The sequence below is a fragment of the Petromyzon marinus genome, chromosome 51 (assembly GCF_048934315.1).
Source record: "Petromyzon marinus isolate PM22_M1 ecotype Great Lakes invasive population chromosome 51, UKy_Petmar_22M1.pri1.0, whole genome shotgun sequence".
In the NCBI taxonomy this organism is placed as follows: domain Eukaryota; kingdom Metazoa; phylum Chordata; class Hyperoartia; order Petromyzontiformes; family Petromyzontidae; genus Petromyzon; species Petromyzon marinus.
This window is the reverse complement of record NC_133717.1, coordinates 5,560,013-5,585,965: the sequence shown is the minus strand read 5'-3', so window position 1 is coordinate 5,585,965 and position 25,953 is coordinate 5,560,013. Positions and strand designations below refer to the sequence as shown.

The 25,953-nt window shown below is 45.0% G+C and overlaps 1 long non-coding RNA gene across 1 annotated transcript; it reads left to right on the top strand.

Moving 5' to 3' along the window:
* The first annotated feature begins 15,811 nt into the window (after positions 1-15,811).
* Positions 15,812-22,799, top strand: LOC142931247 (uncharacterized). Its single transcript, XR_012947255.1, has 3 exons — positions 15,812-17,413; positions 18,312-18,489; positions 21,391-22,799. It is a non-coding gene; the product is annotated as an uncharacterized LOC142931247 (long non-coding RNA).
* The last annotated feature ends 3,154 nt before the right edge of the window (positions 22,800-25,953 follow it).

The window sequence follows — 25,953 nt, the reverse complement described above, 5'->3', positions numbered from 1 at the left end:
CTGCTCTCACCGTCGTTCTGTGTGTACGTGTTGGTACATCAGATTGTATGTTGGTATATCAGATTGTTTACGTGTTGGTACATTAGAATGTGTCTGTGTTGATACATCAGAATGTGTTGGTACACCAGATTGTACGTGTTAGCACATCAGAAGTTATCATCACATCTATCATTACTCTCAACACCATCATACTCACCATTGACATCAACTTCATCACCACCACTCACATCATCGTAATTACCTTCATTACCATCATTGTTTGTTACCAACAGGAAGAAGCTGAGCTGCCACAGCCACCCGCATCTATGTCCATGATGGTGCCCAAAGTCATGGCACCCTCTGCTCAGCCTCCGACTGTGCTTCCCGCAGCTGAGCGACCCACAGCTCTCCCAGCCACGGCTCGACCTCGCAAGGCTCAGCCTCGCGAAGATCGGGCTCCCATGGCTCTGCCACGCACAGCTCTGCCACCCACACCTCTGCCAACCACACCTCAGCCACCCACACCTCTGCCACCCACACCTCTGCCACCCACACCTCTGCCACCCACACCTCTGCCACCCACACCTCTGCCACCCACACCTCTGCCACCCACCGCTCTGCCACCCACACCTCTGCCACCCACCACTCTGCCACCCACACCTCTGCCACCCACACCTCTGCCACCCACACCTCTGCCACCCACACCTCTGCCACCCACACCTCTGCCAACCACACCTCAGCCTCCCACCGCTCTGCCACCCACACCTCTGCCACCCACACCTCTGCCACCCACATCTCTGCCACCCACACCTCTGCCACCCACAGCTCAGCCTCCCATCGCTCTGCCGCCCACCTCAGCCGACATTCAAGGCCTCATCGCGAACTTCCTCAAGGAGTAAGGAGCCTTCCAATTCCCTGCACTCACTCAGACACGAGGGTATCCCAGCCTATGCTTTTATGTAATATTTCATCATCATCAGGAATGATCAATGCACTGCTACGTAAATGCTTCCCCAAGCCATCACTATACAACTGCCCTGCAATGGAATAACCTACCTACAATCGATAGACAAGCTCATTTATATGCTCCAACTCCTGGATCACCCAGTACTTAGTCTAGACTAATGGCCATTATTCCTTCTGCCAGTGTGTTCTGCTCAAACCCACTTACTTTTCTTATCAGTTAGAATGGTTTCTTTACGCTGCATATTTTGTTTAAGCCACGTGTCTCTCGTTATTACCGTTTTCCGGATGTACTGCCTTCTTTCTACAGATAAGTCCCATTATCTTAATTCTATCATGAATTTATCATTGTATATCAAAGTGCAGCCCTGTAATTCCTTGCGCATTCTACTCCACTAAAGGGAGAGCTGTAGAGAACACTCTATCGTGTATTTGGCCTAGTCTTCCACAATGGCCGGACATCTTGGAAGGGTAGGGAGTACCCACACTTGACCCCAACACTGCCAATTGAACTAACTATGGTGGACAGCTGGCTGGACAGAGGTGGGGGGATTCAATCACTTTGCACCTTTGCTTCAACGTTCGCTTACAGAACATTACACTGGCAACCTCTGATTTGCAAGTCCAGCGCAATAACTGTTACACCACTGCATCATCCAATTATTTATGCAACAATTCATTGCGACTCTTTTATCATCACAAGCACGACTGTATACTTGCATCGTGAACAAAATAATTGAGTTGACATTATGAATCGATGGTTGGCTACGCACTCGGTGATTAAAGTGCGTTGCGTGTGCATTGGCAGGTACTACGGTCTTTATGATACCGCAGACCGCGAGGGTCTGCTCAAGAAGTATCAAAAGGATGCCCTCATCACCATCTACACCCCCTCAGAGTGAGCTGACAAACACACACACACTCACAAACTGGCCAGCAAGGCTGTCACATGAAAGGATTAATTGGTATTTGCCACAGACTGCTCTCGAGAGACCATGTTACAGTGAATTTTGATTTAAAGCTTTCGTGACTGCAGGGATTCATATTCTTGGTTCTTTCGGTAAAATCACGTAGAAGGGAAACAATAAAATAATAAAAATATAAAACAATAAAATTATCACGACGTTTCGGCTGCAACACAAGCAATCATCATGAGGTGTGAAACATTTTCTTGCTCTGGTTTTCACACCTGATGATGATTGCTTGTGTTGCAGTCGAAACGTCGCGATAATTTTATTGGTTAATATTTTATTATTTTATTATTTCCCTTCTACATGACTTTACCGAAAGAACCAAGAATACGTGTTACATTGCTTATCATTGGTACAGGCAGTTATAAGCATTAATGACAACTTCTATAGCGTCATCAAAGAGCAGGCCATTTAAAGTGCGCCGAAACGTGTGGAGTTTTTCACATAGCCGCAAGCAGCCAATCAGAAGCTTGCTTTAAATGCTTCGAAATGAAATATGGCTTCTAAAATGGAATTAAATAATCAGTATCCGCAACGATACGAGAAGAGAGAAATGCTTTGCGAAAACACGGAAATTAAAGCACACTTGTGGATGTGAGTGTAGCCACTCCGTTTCCTAACAATCCGGATCTCGTTTCTACCTCCAGGAGCAGCCTGGGAGAGGAGGGTACAGACAAGCCGACCCCAGAAGATTCACGTGAGTGTTGGTCACGAGCGATGTTTGCAGATCCGCGCGTCACTGCGTCACCGCTCATGTCATTCTGTCACTGTGCGCCATGCAGTTTTTTTCTCCTTGCTCCGCACCTCCAATGCAACAGTTGACTACGTACAGTGCAAAATAAGTTTAACATGCGCATATCTGTCGCCACTCGTATCACCACAGTTTTGTTGCCCTCCTGCCCCCTCATCCCACAGCACAGCTCAAGTGCGAGCGGCTGACGGCGGAGGACTTCATCAAAGAGCTGACGCACAAGAATCACGATATGTCCTCCTTCACCACCACTGTCAGCCGTGGCACGGTGAGCCGTGGCCTTGCACCAAAACGCCCTCATTGACATAGCCGCTGGCTCTGCTTAAACACAAATTGCTGAGCTTATGCGGCCTGAGTTCCAAACCTTTCCTGTGCACAAGCCCTCAATTTATGCTTAGAATTTTTACTATAATTATTTTGACTTATTCTTTGATACCCTTATATCTATGTAAATATATCCACCTTTCCAAGATTAAACGTGAATTATTACGTGAAACGTAACTCGTAAGAGAGATTAAAGCCATCTTCTTGGCCTTAAATATACATTATCCCTAGACTTGACACTCGATCCCATTATAATCCCTAGCAACATCTCTCTCTCTCTCAAACCTTGACACTAACACAAGCCAAGACTCACACTTACTCTAGCCACAGCACTAACCCTGGCCGAGACTCCAACCCTGCAGTCTCCACCTCTTGGGTTGCTTAAAAATGATGGGCGATCGTGTTTACTTGTGACTCTCACTTTACAGGATACTCAGGTCAACTTCACGGTGCACGGCTTCTTCAAAGAGAGTGAGTATTTGCATAGTCACATTCACCATCAGCTTCGTCATCAGCAGTAGCATCATTAACAGCATCACTGACATTGCATTTAACTAGACCAGGTGCATTCTGCACTGCATGCCATAAGCACCACCTCACCATTCTAATTGATCCTGACATGCGGTTTATGTTAATGGCGTGGCTCTCTCTTGACGCCCGTGCACCTTTGTCGTGTGTGTCGATCCTCAGCCAAGAATTGCCAAGAGTCTGTGAAGATGTTTTGGCGGGTGGTGCAATTGGTGCCAACCATGGACGGCAGGTGAGTCACTTGCACCATGACCCAACACATCATAACAACCACCGTTCGCCATTAAGTGGCAGTGATGTCACCACGGCGCTTGTGCCAGCCTATGTGCATGTTGAGGCCACGCGAATGTCGAATGCCCACTGGCAGGAGGTCACGGGGCAGACCCACGTGCTACGGGTCGACTGAGATGGCTGGCCAATGCACCACCTGTGCCCCTTACTATGCCAACTTGCTGTGCTTTGGCCACCCAGCGCTCCGCTCGTTGTTTTGAGCGTCACTCCTCCCCCATTGTTGTTGGAGGGCGACTGCCTCCAACTACCCAGTAGCATTCTTAACGAGCCTCCTCCACAGAGGCCGATTTTAACATGGCTGGTACCAGTCATCGGCAAGTCCACTCAGATCCACATCCTCTTATACCAAATCACTCCATCTCTTCTCTAGCCCATCCCGCGCCCATTTAGCCCCCTCTATCCAGCTGAACAAAAGCTGTTTAGGCATGCGGTGGCTGGGCATACGGGCTACATGACACATCATATACACATAGCCACAAACACACACCATGTTTTCGCACACAGACAATATGCGCTTTCCTGCTTCCCTTTCCTCTGCTCCCTCTCCCATTCCTTTGCTTCTTCCTTAACGAGGTTGCATACTCTTGACTTTCCAGAAGGCAGTACAGCAAGTGTGGACTAATCTCCATCTTGTCTTCTGTATGGGATAGAGTGTTGACCCCTTGCCCATGTGTGTTTCCTTCAGGTGCTCCATTAGCTTGCTGTTTAACTAAGTAATGTGTTATTATTTTTATTGACCTGCTTGTGTTGACACCCGGCAGGCCATCTGTCGCGAGTGAGCGGATGTTCATCCGCGAAGCTCTTGCAAGTGAGATGCCCCCTGCATTCGCCTCAACAACATCAGCGACGTCCAGCAGCTGCCCGCTTACTGCACTCACCTCGTCCCAGCAGGAGACAGTCAATTCATTCGCTGAAACATCCCACATGACACCGGAGTGGTCGCAAAGGTGGGCGAGAGCACGTGGGAACTGTCTTACAGCCACACACACGTGCACACACGCATGATGTCATGCTTCATTGCAAGAGTAATCAGACACAGCCCAGCAGGAGCCATTTATTCTGCCAAACCCTTATAGGGGCACCAGGGTCTTTGGACTCGGACTGTTAAGTCCTTCTTGCCCCTTCACTCCCCCCTACCCCTTTTGTCCACAGACAGAGGAAAGCGTCAGTCATTTTGTAAAGATTATTAAGGGGACAATGTATGCTTGAGGTGGCTTACTCCAGTCCCGAGTTTAAACGATAATTTTTTGTACGTTTCGACAAATTTTGTACAAACACATTGGGCGACTTGACGGTGCGTCTCTGCTGCGTTGACCCCGTGATCTCGCGACGGCGCTATTCCAAGCGTGCGGCTCCCATCGGGAAGCGAGCCAAACGGCACTGTGTAATGGGGCTGCACAATCGATTCTCACCGGGAGCTGGCATGAACCCGTTTCAGTTGGCCATAGGAATCTGGTCCACAGCCCAGGCACTAGATTTGCAAGCTGGACTGTGGAAAAAAGGCACTGACGTTCTCTTTGCCTCCTGTCCGCGCTCGCCTCCACAGATGCCTGGAGCGGAACAATTGGAATTTCTCCAAAGCGGCCGACGATTTTATCCACCTCTACGTGAGTACCGTGCCGCCCACAATCCTTACCGACACACGTAATCGCAACTGCTCCGGCGTGTTCACGTTTTGACGACCGTCGCTAATGATGCCGCTTGTCTCCCTCTCCACTCTGTTCCCTCCGCTTCTCATTCCCTCATCGCAATTGCTGCTCTGGTTTTGGCTGCGGCTCCTGCACGGTCGCCAATCGTCGTTCCCGTCGTCAGGAAGCAGGGAAGATTCCGGGGGAGGCGTTTCAGTGATCAGGCGTCTTCCAGAACCAGCGCCCCACCAAATGGACCCTGAGCACAACATTTATTTTTGTATCAAAACCGTGATTTTCTGGATTGTTAATACATATTCATTATATTATACATTTTGGCTGTAGTTGTGACATTTTTTTTTAAAGCGTTCTTGTTTGGTGACTGAATTAAATTGTGTATCTCTCCGGATAGCGGTGTACTCAGTACAGACCGCTCGCTTAGCGCTCACTTAAAGAATCAGTTTCCAACACCCTTTTTTCTTAAGTATGAGGGCTTCATTGGGGTATTGGTAAAAGTGATAATACAGATTGTAACCATTTTATAAGAATTTATGATAACATCAGTACAATGTCCTGTGCCTCATTTTAAGGCTGAGTCTGCCTCGTGAAGGCCCAAGACCCGTTAAAATATGCACCACTGTTATTTGTATTAAGTGGACATTGAACTCCGTTTACCAGGTTCACAGGAGAGTGCGCTAACCACTGTGCCACCGGCAGGGGTGGAGCCAGGATTTTGACTTTGGAGGGGCTGACTTCAATATTCTGAGATATCCAGTGTATGTTTTCCAATGGGCGCCACAAATGTATAAAACAAATATTATTGGATTTGAACGCGGAGTTTATTAATAGGTCGGAGCCGCTGATGTGGCTAATAAGTTTGATAAGTTCGAAAGGCTGCCGCTCAAGCAGCCTGCAGGGCAGCACAAGGTGGCAGCCAGCATTTTGCAGCAGCCGGATTTCCGGTTATCCCGATTACCGACTTTCTCAAAATTTCAGGGGGGGCTCAGCCCCCCCCCAGCCCCCCTGTGGCTCCGCCCCCCCGCCCCACCTGTGGCTCCACCCCTGCCCACCGGTCCCCATTAAGTTATTCCTCAACAACAGCAGCCGCTGCTCACCACTAAGTGGTGGTGATGTCACCACAGCGCCTGCACTATGAAAGGCGTACTTTGAGGCCACGTATAGTGATAATTGTTTTTTTATCCTTTTATCTGGCAACAAAACTGACACCTTTTTTTACAAGGAGTCATGTTTACATTGACCACAATACTTGCGGTCGGAACGCAAACAAAAAACAACAACTCTGATAATGTATGCACTGTCCTTGAAATTGATTGGTCCACACCCGAGACAGCTTTCTTTAGAGCCTCCTCTCACATGGTGTTGGACCAGAAGACGCAATCACGACTTGTAGCAACTACTACGACTTCTACGAGTCCTACAACTAAAACAACTGACATGACTACTATCGCAACAACATCAAGCACAACCATGACTACTACCACAGCTACAAACATGACAAGGACCATTTATTAAAACGACAGCAACAACCACAACCTCCATTGCAACTAACATGACATCAACCCTCACGGCATTAACCACAACTACCTCAACAACCATCGCGCGAACTTCCGACATCCACGCAGTGGTGGCTTTTGGCAAACCATCGAACAAAGACGGTCACTGCATCTCGCGCTTTCAGATGAGCATCTACGGCCGTCTGGAACGCTCTTCCTTTCCGATATTAGGAAACCACTGGAGCTGTGCACTTTGACATCATCTACAATGAAAACGCATTTGCGTAGAACTGCTTTTTGTGCATAGCTTGTTGTCTTCCCCCGCACCTCCGATAAGTACGGTCGGCTACGTACGGTGCGAAAGAAGTTCAACATACTGTACATACATAAATCAATTACAACAAAATCCACAACCACAACAACGACAGTAATAACTCGACATAGGAAGTAAATGCGTTCCTGAAGCTTCGTGTATTGAAACTTCATATATTGAATAACGTATCACAGTAGGATGGGGATGCGCTTCCAGCCTTCGTACCTTACTATTTAAAACTACGCGAACTAACCATTCGTATTGAAAACAAAGGACAATGTATATTGAAAAAAACATTTAATATTGTACGGTATAAAAATTAAAAACCGACATTGATAAAAAAATAAACTTAGTTAAGAAACGTAATTTTATTCATATTTATATTGCACCAGAGACCGATGAATTCAATATTTATTGATGAAAGTTTGTATTTATTATTTACCTTTTTCCATTAAAATAACGGTAATGAATGCAAAGTTCGTTACACTGAAACTTCGCATTTCGAATGTTCGCATATCGAGGCATTCCTGCACAACCATTACAGCCACAACCACAACAAACAACAACAACAACCACCACGCACTGCGCGACTACAACTACCGAAAGCAACACAAAGCACAGCTCAACAACACAACTCAACACAAACTGAACGTTTTCCACCGCCTTACTTCACCCGGCGTGGTTGTAGTTTTAACTGCGCAAGTGTTACCCCGTTGCAGGTGTTTTTACAAAGTCGTTGTTTGATCGCGAATATTTATTTTCTTTTCTCTCCTCACCTTGGTGTGTGGGAGAGGAGAAAGACGCCGTCCCACCACTAGATCTGCTCCGACAGAAATCCCGGCACGTGTCATCATCATCATAGCTCCCGGGTCCTGGGCAATGCCGCTGCGTAAGCGCACAAAACAACATCCACGATGAACCGAAGCGCAGCTGTCACGAACATGGCCTGGCCGTCACGCACACAACCTTGGGGCCCGTGTAGTGAGCGACTTACGCAAAGCTGGTAGCCAGCGACCTGTGCAACAAAACACAAATGGTGACAACACCCCCCACCATCATCGTGCTGCTGTCAAACCCCCAATGGCTTCAAATGTGTGGCGGCACTCACACTGATGATGTCTTATCGGCGAAAGTGCCCCCCTCTTAAAAACATTTGTGAAGAGCCACTGATGGGTCACGTCTGGCGGGCACACGCAGTAATAGCGCAGCGTTAGGTGATGGGTGAGCTGACAGTTTTGGTAACTTTTTAAGAACAAAACTAACGCTAATCGCAGATGCGGGGGACGGCAGATTGATAACATTGAGGTAATTTATATTTTAGTTTTTTATTGGTTCACTATATAGTATTCATTATATATTGTAGTGTATACCCAGTTACTGTGAATAGCTTAGATGTGTAGGCCTTGACTTCAACATAGCCATTTCTGTGACCAGTCACAAGCTAATCACTCAGTTTTTTCAATGCTAAATTCGCCTAGTTATTTCAATGCTAAGTTCTCCTGTTTGATTTGTACTAGGTGCCTTGGTGAATGTGTATGCTCTGACTTTAACATAGCTATTTCTGTGACCAGTTACAAGCTAATCACTCAGCTATTTCAATGCTAAATTCTATGCTAATTCCTTTGTCAAGGGGTGCCTCTGCAGATGTGTATGCTTTAACTTAGCTATTTCAATGCTAAATTCTATGCTAATTCCTTTGTCAAGGGGTGCCTCTGCGGATGTGTATGCTTTAACTTAGCTATTTCAATGCTAAATTCTATGCTAATTCCTTTGTCAAGGGGTGCCTCTGCGGATGTGTAGGCTTTAACATAGCCATTTCTGTGACCAGTCACAAGCTAATCTCTCAGCCATTTCAATGCTAAATTCTATGCTAATTCCTTTGTCAAGGCGCTTTGTTTTCTTCTCACACCGCTTAAAGGTCGCGATCTGAGCGTGGCTTTTTCACTCCAGCGCTGTCCTCCAGACAGTCTCGTCCCTTCACCTGATGAAGGCCGCTTGTGTTGTGGCCGAAACGTCGTGAGAATATTATTGTGTTATTTTATTTTATCAATTTATTATTTTATTCTCATTCTATGTGACTTTACCGAAAGAACCAAAGAAGCTGCCTGATCTCATTTTGCACTGTGTTGTATATGTCGGGTATGAAAATTTTGATGAAAATAATAAAAATTAAATGAAATTTGAAGTTTGCGTAATTATCTGAATGTATGTTGATTGATGTAATTATGTGCATAAATAATGCTAATTCGAGATATAATTGTATTAATTCATGCGAGTGGTGCGATTATGCTAATGCGAGCCGTTATGATAATCAGGCCCCGCCTCGCTGACGATGGTCAGATTATCAATCGGGATCATACAATTAGTCGTATGAGGTTATGCCAGTGTGATGCAAGCATGCCAGAGTAACTCGCTCGTTGTCTATAGTGAGGGAAAAAAGTATTTGATCCCCTGCTGATTTTGTATGTTTGCCCACTGACAAAGAAATGATCTGTCTATAATTTTAATGGTAGGTTTATTTGAACAGTGAGAGACAGAATAACAAGAAAATCCAGAAAAACGCATGTCAAAAATGTTATAAATTGATTTGCATTTTAATGACGGAAATAAGTATTTGACCCCCTCTCAATCAGAAAGATTTCTGGCTCCCAGGTGTATTTTATACAGGTAACGAGCTGAGATTAGGAGCACACTCTTAAAGGGAGTGTTCCTAATCTCAGCTTGTTACCTGTATAAAAGACACCTGTCCACAGAAGCAATCAATCAATCAGATTCCAAACTCTCCTCCATGGCCAAGACAAAAAAGAGCTCTCCAAGGATGTCAGGGACAAGATTGTACACAAGCCTGGAATGGGCTACAAGACCATTGCCAAGCAGCTTGGTGAGAAGGTGACAACAGTTGGTGCGATTATTCGCAAATGGAAGAAACACAAAAGATCTGTCAATCTCCCTCGGCCTGGGGCTCCATGCAAGATCTTACCTCGTGGAGTTGCAATGATCATGAGAACGGTGAGGAATCAGCCCAGAACTACACGTGAGGATCTTGTCAATGATCTCAAGGCAGCTGGGACCATAGTCACCAAGAAAAAAATTGGTAACACACTACGCCGTGAAGGACTGAAATCCTGCAGTGCCCGCAAGATCCCCCTGCTCAAGGGACAATTGGGTGAAAGTGTTGTGGTCAGATGAGACCAAAATAGCGCTCTTTGGCATCAACTTAACTCGTCGTGTTTGGGGGAGGAGGAATGCTGCCTATGACCCCAAGAACACCATCCCCACGTTCAAACATGGAAGTGGAAACATTATGCTTTAGGGGTGTTTTTCTGCTAAGGGGACAGGACAACTTCACCGCATCAAAGGGACGATAGACGGGGCCATGTACCGTCAAATCTTGGGTGAGAACCTCCTTCCCTCAGCCAGGGCATTGAAAATGGGTCGTGGATGGGTATTCCAGCATGACAATGATCCAAAACACACGGCCAAGCAAGGCAACAAAGGAGTGACTCAAGAAGAAGCACATTAAGGTCCTGGAGTGGCCGAGCCAGTCTCCAGACCTTAATCCCATAGAAAATCTGTGGAGGGAGCTGAAGGTTCGAGTTGCCAAACGTCAGCCTCGAAACCTTAATTACTTGGAGAAGATCTGCAAGGAAGAGTGGGACAAAATCCCTCCTGGTGGCCAACTACAAGAAACGTCTGACCTCTGTGATTGCCAACAAGGGTTTTGCCACCAAGTACTATGTCATGTTTTGCAGAGGGGTCAAACACTAATTTCCCTCATTAAAATGCAAATCAATTTATAAAATTTTTGACATACGTTTTTCTGGATTTTGTTGTTGTTATTCTGTCTCTCACTGTTCAAATAAACCTACCATTAAGATGATAAACTGATCATTTCTTTGTCAGTGGGCAAGCGTACAAAATCAGCAGGGGATCAAATACTTTTTCCCTCACTGTAGGTTCGTATTAACGCTCGGTAATACAATTATTCTCGCTTTAACATATACGGAGTATGTATTAGTGTGTTTATGTCAGGTCTCCAAATTCAGATCGCAACGCAGGATACAGTTCTTATAACTAACATTATTACGCATGAAATCAGGAAAGAAACATGCAACCACTTCTGCGTTAGTCAATTTTATTCTAAACGAAACCTTAACTTTACATGCGAACTCTCGAACTGGGAATTTTCAACACAGCATCAACACAGTAAACATCAACGATTGCGTTGTTTCACTTTGGCAACTGCACATATGATTAATTCCACCGCGTAACGCGAGCTTAATTGGTGATAGAGAGAGTCGTTAAAACATGCATGTGCTCTATTCTAAACAAAAACCTTAACACTCTAATATGCAAATTCTTGTACTTGAAATTGTCAGCACAGTACTACAGGCGATGTTCATTCATTTATCCATCTTTTCAACCCTCAATAATCACGTTGTTAATTGGGTAACAGAACAATTGATTATTTCCTCTGAGTACCACGAGCATACGGAAAATACGAATAAAAAGGCCTTAAAAGTTCATCCGACGATATTCATGCGAAAAGGCAGTCAAAACAATTATTATTCTCTAAGGCACTAATATACGTAAATAGATTCATTGGCAAGATTATATAATTAAAGAAATGGCTTAGAGTAAGGGCGTGCGATGGTGTGCGTGTTCTCCCACGAGATCCTTAACTTGGGCCGAACTTTAATTAATTTGTGGACAAGATTGTCTGATAAGGAAACCGGTTTACACACTCATTTCCCCGTGAGCGTAGAGTTTCGTGGCGAAGGTTTCAAAGGCTTTATTTATATTGATGAATCTATTGGTAATTTATGCGATTGGAAGTACAAATAACAAAAAAAATTAATGTACTTAAAACGACGTATTCTCATCACTCGGTGAGCCGCGACGCTTTCGCGGCCACTGATGGTTCACTTAATGGTTCGTGTGTGTGTGTTGAGTGATATGAATTGGGTTGAGTGGACCAGTGTTCGGAATCAATTCTTTGCGTCAAGAAGACGCCAGGTGGTGTGGTGGCAGTGTGGGGCAGAGTGCATATCATACGAACAGCGGGGTTTTCTTCTTTCACGCGGTCGGCCAGAGTTCGGCCCCGCAGCAGGTGGACGAGTTGACACGGTGCGCTGTAGGCGCGATGATCCGTCGGCAGACGGCGCCCGCAGCTCGTCTGTTGCTGTTGGCGAAGGTGCTCGCCGTTGGCGTCGCTTGGTGGCGCTCTCTCTGGCGATGAGCACCCTCTGGTGGCTGATGCTGGGATTCTCGTCAGCTTAGCTATCACTGCAGTGACCTTTGAGTGTCAAGGTTCAGAGCGGAATGCTTTTCGAGCGATACTTCTTCTGATGGTGCTGCATTCGCACGGCGTAGCATGTCGCTAAACAGCGAGTCTCGCCATTCTGGGCGAGTTGTAGAGTCTTCTTCTGCGTCGTTGGTTGGCTGGTCTTCAGGTTGGTCGCCGTCTTCTTCCGCTGGCCGATGCTGAGCTGATCCGCTGGTCGCTGACTCTTTTGCTCACGGGCGGCTGGTCGGGCTCTTTCCGCCGCTGGATGATGAGCTGCGCCGCACGCGCTCTCTCCGTGGAGATGCGCACGATCACGCTCGCCGCTGGTTCGCTGGCACTCTTGCTCACGGGCGGCTGGTTGCGCTGCAGCTGGGAGCTGGCATTCGATGTAGAAATAAAAGTCTTTGAGCGATACTTCGTCTTTCAGCTCTGAACTCACGCTCGTTGATACATCGCTACTCGACGAGCCTCGCCATCCTCAGTTGATCGCGGGGCCCCTTGGAGCCGGCCGCTCGCCGCCCTCTTCTGGCGCTCGCCGAGCTGTGCCTTGTTGAACTGTCGAGAGCTATTGTCGCTCACTCTCAAAACTTGAAAATTGTATTTGCACACCTCTTACACAAGTCTGATAGCTTAGTACGATACAGCTTATCGCAATCCTCGATTCTGCAGGCGACTCAAAACATCAGGATGAATGTAGAATAACTTTCAGCGATACTCTATCGGTCCATGCCGAACTCAGCACCTAAAATCACCTCGCCCCTCTACTCTGCGGGGGACAGCACCCACTGCTAATGTCTCGAAGCCATGCCTCGGAGCTGGCTTGATGTCCTCTTCTGATCTGCCGTTGTCCCTTGCCGAGTTTAAATCTGAAATTCTCTCTCCTCTCTCCGCGTCTCTTGCGAGAGAGAAAAAAAACAGATGCCCACTCTGCGTTGTGGGGGGGGGGGGGGTGTAGTCCGTGTGTGTATCATTAAGTCCAGCACAGTTTGTACAGATGGCCCCCGCTATAATACATTTCCCTCGCTCTGGTGTTAAATTCCTGCTCTCCCGTGCTGTGGGAAGACAAAGGCGGCCGGGAGGCTCCTTCCTATGGAACACAGTCTATCTTGGCTGTGTAATCCCGTCCCATTCCGCCTGATTCCATCTCGATAACCCTTGATGTAACATTGCATCGTTATTATCTGTTTCTGTTCCCAAGATTTGTGATTTAACATTGTATTAACTTTTGCTCCTCGCCTGTATCCGAGGGTCCGGGCTATTATGTATGAGTTATTTATTTTATTTTATTCCTGATGTCCTGAGGTTAGAGAATTTGTTTTGACTTAGAAATAACTCTGACTGCCAGAACTATTCTTGAGGCTTCGGTCATTTAGTATCGAATTAATAAATGGGTAATGATTCACTGATGTAGATTGTGGCCTGGTTTTTTTTTTGTTCTATTCGGTAAAGTCACGTAGGTTAAAAATCAAATAACAAAAATCACGACTTTTCGGCCACAACACAAGTGGCCTTCACCAGGTGAAGGGACCGTGCTGTCATGAGGACAGCGTTGGAGTGAAAACAGCCAAGCCCAGGTCGCGTCCTTTAAGCTGTGTGGGATTAAGCAAAAACGCTTTGACAAAGGAATTAGAATAAAAATGAGCAGGATGTAGGTAGGAGGTGTATGGACCATGATGGACCAGGCGCGGGTGGGGACCATGACGGACCAGCAGCGGGGGGTGGGGGGGGGTAGAGTGAGTGAGTGGAGTGAGTGAGTGAGTGGAGTGAGTGGATTGAGTGGAGTGAGTGAGTGAGTGGAGTGAGTGAGTGAGTGGAGTGAGTGAGTGGAGTGAGTGAGTGGAGTGAGTGAGTAGAGTGAGTGAGTGGAGTGAGTGAGTGGAGTGAGTGGAATGAGTGAGTGGAGTGAGTGAGTGGAGTGAGTGAGTGAGTGGAGTGAGTGAGTGAGTGGAGTGAGTGAGTGAGTGGAGTGAGTGGAGTAAGTGAGTGGAGTGAGTGGAATGAGTGGAGTGAGTGAGTGAGTGGAGTGAGTGAGTGGAGTGAGTGAGTGAGTGGAGTGAGTGAGTGAGTGGAGTGAGTGGAGTAAGTGAGTGGAGTGAGTGGAATGAGTGGAGTGAGTGGAATGAGTGGAGTGAGTGAGTGAGTGGAGTGAGTGAGTGAGTGAGTGGAGTGAGTGAGTGGAGTGAGTGAGTGAGTGGAGTGAGTGAGTGAGTGGAGTGAGTGAGTGGAGTGAGTGAGTGGAGTGAGTGAGTGAGTGGAGTGAGTGAGTGGAGTGAGTGAGTAGAGTGAGTGAGTGGAGTGAGTGGAGTGAGTGGAGTGAGTGCAGTGAGTGAGTGGAGTGAGTGAGTGGAGTGAGTGAGTGGAGTGAGTGAGTGGAATGAGTGAGTGGAGTGAGTGAGTGGATTGAGTGAGTGAGTGGATTGAGTGAGTGAGTGAGTGGAGTGAGTGGAGTGAGTGAGTGGAGTGAGTGAGTGGAATGAATGAGTGGAGTGAGTGAGTGGATTGAGTGAGTGAGTGGAGTGAGTGAGTGAGTGCAGTGAGTGAGTGGAGTGAGTGAGTGGAGAGAAATAAGCAGTTGTGATTGTTTGGGATACCACTACTTGAAAAAATATCTTGTACCATTGGAAATTAGTTTAATGTTTGGTTTGATTTAGAACATGTTTCAATGATTGCTTAATTTGAAACCATCCTCTCGGTTGAAATTGTGTCTGTGTTTGTAAATCAGATTTGAAACCATCCTCTCGGTTGAAATTGTATCTGTGTTTGTAAATCAGATTTGAAACCATCCTCTCGGTTGAAATTGTGTTTGTGTTTGTAAATCAGATTTACAAACACACAGACAATCATTGAAACATGTTCTAAATCAAACCAAACATTAAACTAATTTTCAATGGTACAAGATATTTTTTTCAAGTAGTGGTATCCCAAACAATCACAACTGCTTATTTCTCTCCACTCACTCCACTCACTCACTGCACTCACTCCACTCACTCACTCACTCCACTCACTCCACTCACTCACTCTACTCACTCACTCACTCCACTCACTCACTCACTCCACTCACTCACTCCAATCACTCACTCCACTCACTCACTCTACTCCCCCCCCACCCCCCCGCTGCTGGTCCGTCATGGTCCCCACCCGCCCCTGGCCCATCATGGTCCATGTACCTCCTACGTACATCATGCTCATGTTTATGCTAATTCCTGTGTCAAAGCGTTTTTGCTTCCTCCCACACAGCTTAAAGGACGCGACCTGGGCTTGGCTGTTTTCACTCCAACGCTGCCCTCATGACAGCACGGTCCCTTCACCTGATGAAGGCCACTTGTGTTATGGTCGAAACGTCGTAAGAATTTTTATTGTTTTATATATATTTTATTATTTTATTGTTTCCCTTCAACGTGACTTTACCGAAAGAGCTAAGAATATGTCGTGATTTTTGTTATTTTATTTTTTACCTACGTGACTTTACCGAATAGAACCAAAGAGTATGGATCCTTGCAGTCACGAAAGCTTCAAATCTATAATTGTGGCCTGGTTTTAAATTGGAGTGAGTGTGAGGATTGATAATGTTAGCTTATCCTTGTAGTTGAGTTCAGAACTTTAACCGTTGTTTTAATAGCAAAGAAGAGCACAATTGTTTAAACTCGCTTGTGCGCTCGGCGTCACAACTTAGCGGGCTGACGGAGGGGGGGGGGGTCCCTGAAGCCTGGAATTCCCCTTCCCTTTTTGTGACCCCGGGCGGCTGTGTTACATCAAATAGGTGAATTGTACTTTGGCAATCTGGAGATTTTTCAAATAGTCGCTAACCTCCCTTTGCAACGGAGGGCTTTATTTATTTATTTTTATGGCCTTTTTACGATCTCTCAGGTGATCATCACCTGATCATGACCGTTTGTGTTATGGTCGAAACGTCGTGAGAATTTTATTGTTTTATATATATTTTATTGTTTCCCTTCAACGTGACTTTACCGAAAGAGCTAAGAATATGAATTACTGCAGTCACGAAAGCTTTAAATAAAAATTTGATTTTGAAAATGTTGAACTTCTGGTCAAAACCAGCTACTACTGGCCAAGACTAATTGGAGAATCTTTCGAAATTGAAAGAATTATAAATAATTGTAACCGTTCAGATAGCTACCTCCTTAGTGCTGCGTGGAAGAGAATAATCAAATAATACATTATTTAAATGCATGCCAATAAAGGGCACCATATTTCAATAGGGATTACCGTTGGTACAGCTATTTTAATACACAGAATGGACAGGAAGGACAAGATGAAAGGGCTCTCATAATGCACATGCATGATGTACGTTGACTCATAATTCTCCCCCCCCCCTCCCCCACTTTGCGCAAGAGCGCAGAAGTGTGATCACCACATCTACGCCTCTATATAAGGAACGAAACATTTAGACTTCTCCACAAATCTGGCTGTCGCCTGATGAAGCTAGTTGTAATTACTGGCGAAACGTCATACTCAGATTGTAAATGTTGTGGCTTGTCTCTCCAACACACCGGTGTGCTGTACTCGTGACGAATTGGCATGTTCTGTTTACGTGACAACCCTTACTAGTTGGCTGTGTTGGGTGGTGGAGGGTTTTAACGACACATTTATATATTTACGCGATCTAACCCAAAAAACCTCTTATGGATATTGGTCTCAAAAGCCTCCGTGTTAAACTCGGTTATAACTGTTTTTGTACTGTACGCGATGTTGTTGCTGCTTGCTAAGACATCTGACTCGGTTATAACTGTGTTAGGTTTTGTACTGTACACGATATTCACGTAAAATGTTTTCTCATTTCCTGTTTCAGAATATGGCTTCAGTTTGGAGTACTACAAAGTTGACCCAATACCAGCCAGCAGAGGTATTTATTAATTCTTAATTTACCGGTTTATGAACTGACCATCCTTTGGTTCATGCGCTTCTTGTACAAATTCCGTGAGTAATACAAAAATGGGTAAATTATTATTTTATGACAGTAATTGTAAGTTCAAAACGTGATTTCACGAACTACTATTGTTTTGCCAAATATAGTGCCTAGCGTAAATCCTTGTGTATTAGAGACATCTTCATCTAGCAAGTAATAGACCATGGTTGATAAATATTACAATGATAGATGAATCTATGAAGATGGAAAACAATGATTGACGTTCTCTGGTCTGACACTGGTGAAACTAGACCCTAAAGAAGGCTGTCTTTGGTACGGCTATTTTAGTACAAGCAATGGACAGGAAGTACCAGATCAATGGGCTCGCATAATGTGCACGCATAATGTACGTTGATTCATTAATCCTCCCCCCCCACCTTGGACAAGAAGAGTGCACAAGTGTTGTCATCACATCTACGCCTCTATATAAGGAACGAAACAGGTGGACTTCTCCACAAATCTGGCTGACGCCTGATGAAGCTAGTTGTGATTACTAGCAAAACATATTCTTTGGGTCTTTCGGTAAAGTCACGTAGATGGTTCAAAGAAAATAACCATCTACGTGACTTTACCTAAAGACCCAAATAATTTGAATTCCTGCAGTCACGAAAACTTTAAGTCAAGATTTACTAGCAAAACGTCGTACTCAGATTGTAAATGTTGTGGCTTGTCTCTCCAACACACCGGTGTGCTGTACTAGTGATGAATCGGCATGTTCTGTTTACGTGACAACTCGTACTAATGATGGCGGGTTTGACTAGACTTTTCTATATTTATGCGATCTAACCCAAAAAAAACTGTATTATAGAAGTAATTGTGTTTTGTCGTTTTTCAGAATGTGGCTGGATCCCCGTAGCAGAACGCAGAGTGAACAGCCGGATCGTGGGAGGCTACGAAGCAAGGCTCTGAGAATGGCCCTGGCAAGAGAGCCTGCACAACTTCAACAGACTGACCTGTGGGGGCTCCCTCTTCAGTGACCGCTGGGTTGTGAGTGCTGCTCATTGCTTCCAGAGGTGAGCGTTTCTGTTGCTTCACATGTATTGTGAACACTTTACTCTGAGCTATAAATGCTCTGATACGTGCATTGTCCTTGTACTGTTCGCCTTTTGACGTTCTCTGGTCTGTCACTGGTGAAACTAGGTGCTAAAGAAGGCTGTCACTGGTGTAGGCCAAAGACTGCATATATTATTATCAGAGCAAGTTTATTTGCATGTTCACCACAAGTACGTGTGGTTAATACAAACTTGATTCCTTGCTAAACGTGTTTGAACATCTTAACACCTTAAATTTTAATTTAAAGCTTTCGTGACTGCAGGGATTCATATTCTTGGTTCTTTCGGTAAAGTCACGTAGAAAGCACCAAGAATATCTTAACACCTGTTTTATTGCCAGAAAGGGTAAATCCTATTTTTATTTGTCATACTTTAAAAGGATGCATTGTGTTAAATGTTACACACACAGCAGACAAATTTGATAATCACAACTTGCAGCCCTTTAACAGACCGCTTTTGGGATGAAGGCCTTCGCACACCGTGTTGGTCATGGGGTGTTGTTCGGCCATACCTCACCACACTGGTCACGAATAACTGTATCTGTGGTTGGGAATCAAGCTTGGGGAATTAAAACGTGGGTCAACAGGTTCGTAAGTGCAGTGTGCTAACCAATGAACCACCGCTGCTCCCACTCACACAATGAATCACAACACCATTAGAAGATATTTTTGTAGAATTTTATTGCAGAAAGAGTTATGAATATAAGTGGAATAGGGATGAAGCATCTCAGATTTTTTTCACATTCAGGTATGATTTTTCGAAGTGCACTTGCAATCGTGATGCGTGCCGGCGCCACAGTCCAAATTTGCTTACATGTAAAACTGACCCACACCAATTACTCAGTTGAGATTATACAGAGCAGCAGTCATCACCCCTACCGAAAGAACTTGGCAAGACCCTCCTGAAAAAGTCCTGAGACTCAATGAGGCTTACCTTGGTAAAAAAAAAAAAACATAATGCCCTATATTATTTTATGCTGACTGTGGTGGCTGTGTATTTACCCCCCTAGTAACAACCCAAACACCTGGACGGTATACCTGGGCCTGCACTCTCAGAACAATCTCAGCGCTTCAACTGTCGTGGCCAGAAGCGTCAACAGAATCCTCATCCACGAGCGCTACAACGGAAGCAGCCATGACTATGACATTGCTCTTATGGAGCTGTCAGAACTTATTTCCTTCATCGATTACATACAGCCAGTTTGCCTCCCACCTCGCTTTCAGAAGTTTCCCTACCCAGGGAAATCATGCTTCATTTCTGGTTGGGGAAAAATTTTGAAGGTGGTAAGTCCATAGGTGAAATATTCCAAACCTGGGAAAACACGTGATTTCAGAAGATACTTTGACCACTAAATAGAGCATAGTTTGAGATATTATTTAGTATCCATAGCTCAGTGTCTATGGGGTAAGAACAAAGCAACCACAGTATTGTCATGTTTTGAGCCTCCACACGACCCGATTAACATTCTAATAAAATCGATCTTCTCATAGAAAGCAGTTCCCTTCTGTTTAAACTCAGGATTACAACCCTTGAGTTGTTTACATTGGGTTAAATGTAGCACCTCTAATGTACAACATATACAAATATCAAAAAATCCATTGCTATGCCCACGATTCAAGGCATGTATCGTGATTTTAATGTATGAATCGGTGCAATGTTATTTTCCGACGGCACAAGTTAAACATAATCGATAGTTGAACATTTATTTTATTTCGGGGGAATGTTTGTATAATGAAAAACAAATATAATATACACATCTCTTCTACTGAACAATTCCTTTGATTTAATGGAGGCTCAAATTTTTGTTCGGAAACATTTTTTTGTAAAAATCCTTTGGAATAATGATGGCAGTCGGGTAGCAGAGCTCTCTGGTGCTCGAGGAATATCTGTAATAGGCATTAAGCTGATATACAGGTGATATGTTGTTAACATTTAAATGTACCACAATCTAAGTCTTGATGAAATATAGTACTTCACTTTAAGATGTTTTCTTGTTCGTGTTTTTGTTTTTTTGTTTGTTGTGGTTGCACCCGATTCAAGAGCCGAATGGCTCACAGGGCTATACCAAAGTAAATAAATAACTGGAACTGAAACACGGTTTCCAACACGAATTCTTGTCCTGAACAGGCTGCACACCCGACCAGCTTCAGGAGGCTTCAGTAGAGATCTTCAAGACGTGCGTCACCCCAGGGCCGCAGGCCTATAGCCCATCTCTAATCACCAACAGGATGCTGTGTGCAGGGTACCTCGAAGGAGGGGTGGACACCTGCCAAGTGAGCTGCCATAACAACCAACAAGATGCAATTTTGATTTAAAGCTTTCGTGACTGCAGTGATTCATATTCTTGGTTCTTTCGGTGAAGTCACGTTGAAGGGAAACTAAAATATATGCGAGAATTGTATTGTTTTATATATTTTATTATTTGTTTCCCTTCAACGTGACTTTACCGAAAGAACCAAGAATATGCAACTCTCTTGCCTAAAAACCATCTGGAGCACATGACGACTATGGGCTCAATTATGTTCCACCAGGGGGAACTCGGAAAGCAAACTTCTCCAATCAATTCATGAACACATTTTGGTACCAATTTACTGGAAGGAGCGTGGGTGGGCCAACATCAACTCGACCTTCAACAACAATGTCCTCCTTCAGGATCCCAGTCCCATTGAACATTTCAAGCTGGCCTCAGTTGTACTGCTCTTTGCATTGAACATTTAAACCTAATTATCGGGCCTTTTGACATCCCCTCTTTGGTATCATGACATGCCATTGCTTATACTGGATCACTGTAATCATCGCTCCATCAGGCCTCCTTGTTCGTCAGTCAACTTCTAACATTGGTGTCGTGTGTGTCTGTTGCAGGGAGACTCTGGGGGTCTCTTGGTTTGCCAGGACTCAAACGGCCGCTGGTTTTGGTACCTCTCTGGAATCACCAGCTGGGGCTATGGCTGTGCACGGGCTTACCAGCCAGGTGTTTACAGCAGGGTCACCAAATTCTTGGACTGGATTCACCAGAACATGCAGTAGTCTATTATACCATCCTGCACCGATATAATACTATAGATCATGGATATTAATGATGGGAACTGTAAATCAAAATAATTGATGCAGGCAATCAATATGTAAAAAATAAACGCATTGTAAATTGTTGTTAAAATGTTCATTTATATCGCTGAATACTATATTTTAACTGCACCAGAATGTAACAAGGTTTGCAAGTCAATAGATGAACAAAGGTTTTGGGTCAAATCAGACAACTCTGATAGTTGTTTACATGGTATTTTGGTTTTGCAACACCTGTAATGGGGCCTGGCAGAGCAAAAATGCATATGATGTTAAAACCACTGGACCAAGGTGGAAGGGTGATTGTTGGCATTGGCAGGAGATGAATACAGAACTTTATATTTTTCAATGTTGCTTAATTCTGTCAACATTGACACAATGGACAATTGATGGACTGTCTAAAATATTTGACCCAACCTGATTATACATGACAGCAAAATTAATTGCTGTCTAAACTATATACGATGCATTTATTTGTTATATTTTGACCTGTGCCATCAACTCGCGTCTCTCATACATTAATTGCAATGGCTGTTGAGCAGTAGGGGTACTCAGGCGATCTATAGATCTTCTAGGGGACCACTGCAATGATCGGCGCATCCAGACGAGATGATGCGTTCCACAGGGAGAACGTCCTTCATGGAGGTTGTCTAAGAGTGTGTCCATGGCAAGGTTATCGGTGATTTACCTTCACCTTCCCTGGTCAACACAGCCCATGAGTTTGTGAGTTTTGGTTTAATAACTACATAAAAAAGAGTGGTTTTGCACAAGGAGGCTGCAAAAAAAACAAGTTTGTGATGCAATTCGCTTGTCACATTAAAGTTACTTAAGATGCCTCTGTGTAAATGGCCTGATATCAAAACCATTGTCATAGTGTGCATAAGAAAACTATGGGAAAATGTAATGAAGAAAATACTTTATGGAAATATAAAAAAAACATTTTAACTGTTTTTGTGGTATTCCAAAAATCATGGCATATTTTATTGGGTAAGATGGTTTACTAGTTGGGGTTTGAAAATGGCAATGATCCTTCATAATGTGAAAGACTGAAAGCTGCTCTTATGAAATTTAAACTTTCTTTTTAAAAACTGATTCACACAAAGCGACATGCTATTTGCCACAGCAATCCGTAATTTATCTAATGCATTTGGAAATCGATGTATGCTTAATAGTAATCTGGTGAATAAAGATTTAAAATGTGTAAAGTATAACATGTGTGTGCCTGGGTGACTTTTGGTCAAATCTTGAGATTAGGGATCTTATAAAAAGTTATACGACTTTCTATCAAAACCTCCGCCGCAGGGGCCGATCTTGACACTGCTGGCACAAGTCATCAACGAGTCCAATCAGTTCCAAATCGTCTTGTGCCACATCAGTCCATCTCTTTTCGAGCCTGTGCCACACCTGTTTAGACCCAACTAGTCAAACAGAAGCTGATTCGGCATGCCGTAGATGTGCATGCAGGATATATGACCCAGACAACTCAGCCCTCGCTTGACAGAGGGGCTCACTGATGATGGGAATGCATCCAGATCTTTGAAGGATCTGTGAGCTCACACAATCGTCTGGTTAAACCCAGGATAGATTGTAGGCAGGCTAGCCTGAATGTTTAATACCGGCACAGATATTCCATTCGAGGGCTCCACATTTAGCAAGCTTAGAGAAGTGACAACTGTGGTGGAGAAAACCCAGAGCTTTGAAGTGATAGACCAAGTTCCTTCCACACAGCGTTATGCAGATAATGAAAATATACTGCCGCTCGAGTGATTCGTATTGAGGCATGGGCTCCCAAAACAGGAGCTAGTCATAATCACACTACCCAGGTATGGAGCATTTTATGAAATAAAATACCCAGGCAGGTGCTTTGTGTTTGTGGGGCTGATGGTAAGGCATCATCTATTCGTAGCGTGCACCTATGAAGGCCGGAAGAGTTCACAAGGTGTTGGATGGCCAGCACCATGGCAAACCGCCTTTGTCTCCGCAGTTGCGATGCTTACCACACCAGGTACTCATTTGAGGCTGAGTCGACCTTGGGGAGGCCCAAGATCGGTTCAGATAATCGTCACTGGTGTTAGCGGAAATCGAACTCGTGTTGCTGGGTTTATAGCGCTGCGGACTAACCATTGCACCCCATCGCTCCCCACTATTCATGTTTCTCTCAACAACATAGATCCCCCGTATAGCCTTAACAGATTAATGGGAGAAGTGCTGTTAGTGAGAACCCATGAAGGCCGACACGCCACACGAGGGAGTGGGTGGCCAGCACTACGCCCGGCCGCCTTTGTCTCCCTAGTGGCGATGTTTACAGCCCACCAGGTACTCGTTTTAGGCTGAGTCGCCCTAGGGCAAGTCCTGGACCGGTTCAGATTATCGTCACTGGTGTTGTCCGTGAGCGGGAATCGGGACTTGGGTCGCCAGGTAGCGCAGCGCGTTAACCGCTACACTACCGCTCCCCATATTTGTTTCTCTCACAAACTCTCACACACGCTTTTTCTCTGTGTCTGTGTCACTCCCTCTCACGCATACACACACTCTGTCCCTCTCTCATTCTCTCTCAATGATTCACTCCGTCTCACGCTCTGTCTCAACAACAGACACTCTCCATCACATTGCACACTCTCTGTCCCTCTCTTTTTCCCACACACGCATTCTGTCAATCGCACTCTCTGCTACATCACTTACTGTCTCTCTCTAAAACTAACTCTCTCTGCATCTCTCCCTGTCCATCTCTCGCACTTTCACACACTCTGTCTCTCCCCGTCCCTCTCTCACACACTCTGTATCTCTCCCTGTCCTTCTACACTACCGATCCCCACACACACAAAGCCTTTACATTTGGGGCAAGTGCTGTTTGCGATCACCTATTAAAAGGCTGCACGTACAAAGGGGCCAGCACCACGCCCGACCGCCTTTGTCTCCCCAATGGCGATGTTTAGACACCGCACTAGGCACCCATTTGAAGCTGAGTTCACCAGAAATATCGCTACATATTACCTGGTGATGGCACATAAATAATAAATAACTCATCAAATAAGGAGCTACTGCAAGATAACTTCGCCTCTTATATGTGTAATGTATTTTCCATTTAAGTCCGCAGAGTGATTGACGAACGCGTTCGTGTTTAGAGACCACCAGCCTGGATATCCCGGCCAGGCAGCTCGTGGTCATGTGACAGACGCGCGCCTCCCACGTGACCGGTAGTGACGTCACGCGAAGACGTTGGACGTGACGTCAATCTCAGCAGTCCACCGTCCCCACAGAAGCCGCTGGTTCCGAAGAGGAGCTCAATCTGCTTCTACATCGCGTCTTGTAGGGATTTATTTCTTTATAAAGATGTACATCTTCATGAAGGACATCAACAGCGCTACGATGAAGACCAACTCACAAGGTTTGTGTGTGTGTGGTCAACCTGCCGTAGCGCTCACCAATAAATCAGAATCAGTTTTTTTAGCCTGGAAAAATCCGATGAGCTATGAAGCTCTTAAATTTCGATTTAAAGCTTTCGTGACTGCAAGCATTCATTTTCTTTGGTTCTTTCGGTAAAGTCACGTAGAATGAGAATAAAATAATAAATTGATTAAATAAAATAACACAATAATATTCTCACGACGTTTCGGCCACAACACAAGCGGCCTTCATCAGGTGAAGGGACGAGACTGGAGGACAGCGCTCCAGACAGTCTCGTCCCTTCACCTGATGAAGGCCGCTTGTGTTGTGGCCGAAACGTCGTGAGAATATTATTGTTATTTTATTTTATCAATTTATTATTTTATGAAGCTCTTGTTCAACATGTCCAGTAAAATATGTACACGATAAACTTTATTACACACCACACACACGGCTAACTCATCACTCGTGTAAAATAAACACGGGCCGTCCATAAATGACGTCTAGCACCTAGTGGGGGGGGGGGGTCAGACATTTGTGACGATCCATGTCTTGCTCCCAGCGCGTGTAGACAGCCTCAGGCCTTAGCTTGGCCCGACGCTGGGCCCACCAATTGCTGAACTATCTGGAGAATTGTGGAGGGAGGTACACATGTGCAGACACAGAGACACCCTTACACACGTGCATATTAATTCGTTCATCAACTCTAGGTTGGCTATTTCATAGCTTTACACTGCGTTTTCAGGTTTTACCATGTGAACATCCCAAGCACGTGGAGCGAAACGTCAAGACATGCCAAACAATATGCAGTATAACACAAAACATGTCAGAGAGCTGTACAGAACAACTGCTAAAACCTAAGTAGTAGCTGTTTTTCATTTAGCTCGTTGTCAATCCACTACACTCTTGTCAGTCATGGGAGTTGCTTGTCTAATATTATGAAACTATGTAGCAAGTGTCTGATCGGAATAACGC